Source organism: Microtus ochrogaster, chromosome 8 (genome assembly GCF_000317375.1).
Source record: "Microtus ochrogaster isolate Prairie Vole_2 chromosome 8, MicOch1.0, whole genome shotgun sequence".
NCBI lineage: Eukaryota > Metazoa > Chordata > Mammalia > Rodentia > Cricetidae > Microtus > Microtus ochrogaster.
Genome location: NC_022015.1, coordinates 24,196,084 through 24,200,901, shown reverse-complemented (window position 1 = coordinate 24,200,901; position 4,818 = coordinate 24,196,084). Strand labels below are relative to the sequence as shown.

Here is a 4,818-nt window from a genome sequence, read left to right as displayed (position 1 = left end):
AGTTGACTACTGTATGCTATCTCCTTTATCCAGTAATTATCAATTAGTTGACTACTGTATGCTATCTCCTTTATCCAGTAATGAGCTTCTCTAAATAAGTTCTCTAATTAAAGATTATTTTTATGACAAAAGAGGGTATCAGAACCCACTACAGATGGTTGCGAGCTAACATGTAGTTGCTGTGAATTAAACGCAGGACTTCTAGAAGAGCAGCCAGTCCTCTGAACCGCTGAGCCATGTCTCCAGTCCACTTCTGTCATAAAGGAATACATGCGGATAGAGCACGCATACACATAAAATAAAATAAATAAAATCTTTAAAAAGTAAAGATTTATTTTTATTTTTAACTCTGTGGATGTGTGTGGTTTGTGTGTAGGTATGCATACACAAGGGCCAGTGCCCACAAAAGACAGAGGCGTCTGATGCCCTGGAGCTGGAGTTACAGGCAGCTGTGAGCCTGAAAAAGCAGAACAGCTCTCTGTCCGTCTGTCTGTCTCTCTTCCTCCCTTCCCCTCCCCAGGGTCTCTATGTGTAGCGCCAGCTGTCCTGGAACCCTATGCAGATCAGGCTGGCCTCAAAACTCACAGAGATCCCCCTACCTCTGCCTCCTGGGATGAAAGGTGTGTGCCACTACACCAGGCTTCCAATACCGGTTCTTAATACTGAACCATCTCTCTGGGCCTAGATAAATTTTAACCGCCAAGGAAACAGGTTTTTAGACGGAACTAATTCTCTAAGTGCATTTATCATTTCACTAACTTCTTGGATAGGAATACAATACTTCTGTTGTCTACGACTGACCACTGTTAAGATGGGGAGACAAGGAAAGAGGCTTTGGAGTACAAAGGAACTAGGCTTAAATCCTAACACCGGACAAGTAATAGATATGTAATTTTGGCAAGTGATTTCATTGTTTTTTGGAGGGTGTGGTGCTTTGAATCAGAATGTTTCTCATAGGCTCATATGTTTGCATGCTTAGTCGCCAGGGAGTGGAACTGATTGCAAGATTAGAAGATATGGCCTTGTTGGAATGAGTGTGCCACTTGGGGTGGGCATTGAGGCTTCAAAAATCTATGTCAGGCCCAGGCTTCCTCTTTCTGCTTGCAGATCAAGAAGTAACTCTCAGATACTTATCCAACACCACACCTACCTTCCTATCTGCCTGCCTGCCACTGTGTACCCTGCCATGACGACAAACAGTGGACTAAGCCTCTGAAACTACAAGCAATCCCCGAATTAAATGCCTTCTTTTCTAAGAGTTGTCTTGGTCATGGTGTCTCTGCACAGCAATGGAAGGGTAAGACAGAGGAGTACAAGTGATGTTTTTTAATGTCTCAGTTAAAATCTCTTAGAATCTTACTTTCTATGCCTGTAAAATGCAGATAATTTCATGGAGTCTTGTGAGGATTAATAAAACAATCTATGTAAAAGGTTTATCACTGTATTATCATTTAGTAGGAGCTCAATAAATATTCATGACTACTTGTATTACAACTACTTAGAATATAGCAGTGTGGTGGCAGTGCTATTAGAGATGGTAGTAGAATACCAACTGTTAGCTGCCATTGCTTGCTGTGGTACTTTGAATGTAATTGGGCTCCCATAATCTCATAGAGAGTGGCACTATTAGAAGGTGTGGCCTTGTTGGAGGAAGTGTGTCACTGTGGGGATGGGCTTTGAGGTTTCCTGTTTCCTACGCTCAGGATACCACCCAGTGCCTCAGTCTGCTTCCTGTTGCCTGCAGGATGTAGTAGTCTCGGCTGGCTACTCCTCCAGCACCACATCTGCCTGCTCCCCATCATGATGATAATGGACGGAACCTCTGAAACTGTAAGCAAATCACCCCAATTAAACATTTTTCTTATAAGAGTTGCCATGGTCATGGTGTCTCTTCACAGCAATAAAAACCCTAACCAAAACAAATATCTCTTGATGAGATAGACAGGAAGTAAAAAGAAAAGGAAATGAGAAGTACAAAGGGTCTCCAGCTGGGAAGGAACGCTGCAGACGGGAGGCAAGTGGTAGCAGCTGGCTCAAGGCAAGAAGAAAAGATGGGGAGAAGCAGAAATATGAAAGTGAGAGAGAAATAAATACAGGGGCAATTTTGCTCAGTGCTGGTGATGGAGTCTTGGATTGTGCCCTCGATATATAGTCCAAAGAATGAAAGAATGAGCCAACTACCTCCATAAACTGCCTGTGAAACTTGCCTATCCATTTCAAACCCTGCACTACACTGGGCTACATTTCTCATTTCTAGGGGAGGTTATTTACTTCACTAAGCCCACTACAGAATTCTTTCTGTCTCTTAGTCAATATATCACCTTTGTACCTGAGTTGATCTTTAAAAGAAAGCCCACTGCTGAGAAACTTAAGAAGTCAGTGGGTCTTACGATAATACCTATTTTTCCTGCTGACACAATTGTGAGCCCCTTAGTCTCAATATTGCTGACAGAGCACATGCCAGTTCAACCCGTAACAATTACTTCAGATTCAGAGGAGATAACAGAGGCAAATGAACTTTTAAAAAGCTCAAAATGGTATGGGGCAGGTTACTGAAGATGCTCCCCATAAAGTACCAAGACTCAATGCTGCGAATGGAATCCATTTCTAGCCAGACCATCAAGAGAGATTACTTACTTACGCCTCTTGGTAGTTGATAATAAAGGAAAGGAAATTTGTCCTCCTCTTGCCTTGAACTGTTCAACCAGGATTTCACTGTTGATTTTTCTAATGCCCCTATGCTTTGGCATTGACCACAGTCATTGCAATTTTGGTATCCACTCCATCAAAATGATTTTTCGCAGCTATAACCCTTTGTACCACATCATCACTTTTTTTTTCTTTGCACAGAGCAGCAATTGTTACTTGAATGGAATAATGGTTATTTATGTCTTTCCAAATCTTTCCTTAGCTCCAGTCCAATCTGTTTCTACTCAACTGACCAGAGAGCTCTGAAGTACTATGGCTAGAAGGATCAAGTCCATGAACCTGGATAGAGGTGGGGAATGACATCTTTATTTCATTAACTTCTAACAAAAATATAGCATTTAAAAAATTATGAATGAGGGCAACACATTTTTGGGAATACTAGCAGTATATGTGACTCAGCCCAAAGAAATCACAGCCATTTTCATATCACACTGATTTAGTGCCAATATCTTGAAATATATTTTTGTTCATCACTACACAAAATTACCTTCTAATAAGAAAGACCACTAGGCTGTATTTAAAAAGCACACACTGCTCAATCACATGAAGACATTTTATAACTGTTTCATTATAATTGATTTCCTTTATAATGCTGTATTTTTTTATTTTATGCGTTTTAAACATTTTGAGGAAAGGTCTATAAACTTTCACTACACTGGCACATATGTTTCACTCAAGGTGCTGAAAAGCCAAAAATGCCTAGCTGTAGACAGTCCTGGTAAATCCGTTATTATTCTTGTTACGTTTTTGTGTTAGTTAGAACCCCCTTTCCACTATGCTTTAGCATAATGAAGTGTTGTTCTAAATGTTCCTAGAGTGCTTCCCATCCAAGTGCACTGACAGCTCAGAAAAGGCGGAGAACACATCGCAGAAGTCCTGTTGACCTGCAAAGACTCAGTTAGACAAAAGGAGAAATCTCAATACGCTTTCTTGCATTTTGCTATAAATCCCTCTAGCCGTTGTTTTTCTGCCCTGCCTGCCATTTGGCCCCTCCCTCTCTGAGACAGACCCAGAAGTGCACCTGTATCCAACACTTGAGGATGAGGAAAGCGCGCGTGAGCAAAGTCTGCTTTCCTGATGCTGAAGCCACTTCCCCCCTTTCCTAGATGCAGGGTAATTTGCCTTCCTCATGAAACTGTTCTTTCACAGTCCCCCTTCCTAGAGAAAGGATGAAGGGCCTGAAATTCACACTAAAACTTGAGAATGTTACAGTGCCATCTTTTGGGGGGCAGGACAAAGAAGGGAGACCCTTTCCCCTCAGACTCAGGAAAGCTATCAAAGGTACCCTTTCTACCCTTGACCCTTGTTCCTGCCCTACTGGACAACTGTCCTTATGTATTTAATGGGTCTACGTCACAAATATTCTTTCTGCCCAACGCCTACCAAAAACTTAGGAAATTTCAGTCCAGAGTCCAGCTCGAGTGACATTCTGGTCATGACCTCTTCTCATACTTTCACACGAAGTTATTGTGCATCTGCTCTGAGATGGCACTCAGTACTCTGACCAGAGCCTCAATATCTGTGCCCGGCTCTCCTGATAAAATATGGTGCTAAACTTGTTCTGGCATGTCACCAGATGTTCAAACCTATCAACAAATCTACTTTTTCCTCCAATCTCTCCTGATGTCATGACCTCATTATCTAGCTGAGATCCCATGTTGACCTCTGCAAGCATTTATTTCACAATACTGGATTTGGGAGACCGCAGTGACTCTGTTTCCATCTTGACTCAAGGTTGGAGGGTTCTAGCTTGCCAAGCTCAAATAACAGGATGTTTGGCCGAAGGTGTGGGCACTAGAAGTTTGGTTTCTCAAGGCCAGGTAACAAGATGTTTGACTAAGGGCACAAGTATTAGATGTTTTGAGAATTAAGGAAGTAACTACAATCATTTGTTCCTTGTTTTGTGGTAAGGAAGTCTTTTGCCCGCCCCTTTTGCTTCCGGTGTAAAAGGACAAGGAGAAATAAACTCCTTGCTGCTGCAGTGACTCTTATCTTCTGTGTCTCATCTCGTCTTTTCTCAATTCTCACTCCCTTTCAGGCACGTTCAATAGGTCAGCTAGTCCCAACAACTGGAAGCATTCTTACCCATATCATCACCATCTTCATCTT

The 4,818-nt window shown here is 42.0% G+C and overlaps 1 protein-coding gene across 1 annotated transcript in view; it reads right to left on the bottom strand.

Moving 5' to 3' along the window:
• The window catches only part of Acadsb (acyl-CoA dehydrogenase short/branched chain), a 43,802-nt gene that overhangs the window by 23,765 nt on the left and 15,219 nt on the right, over positions 1–4,818 (bottom strand). The window lies entirely within an intron of this gene.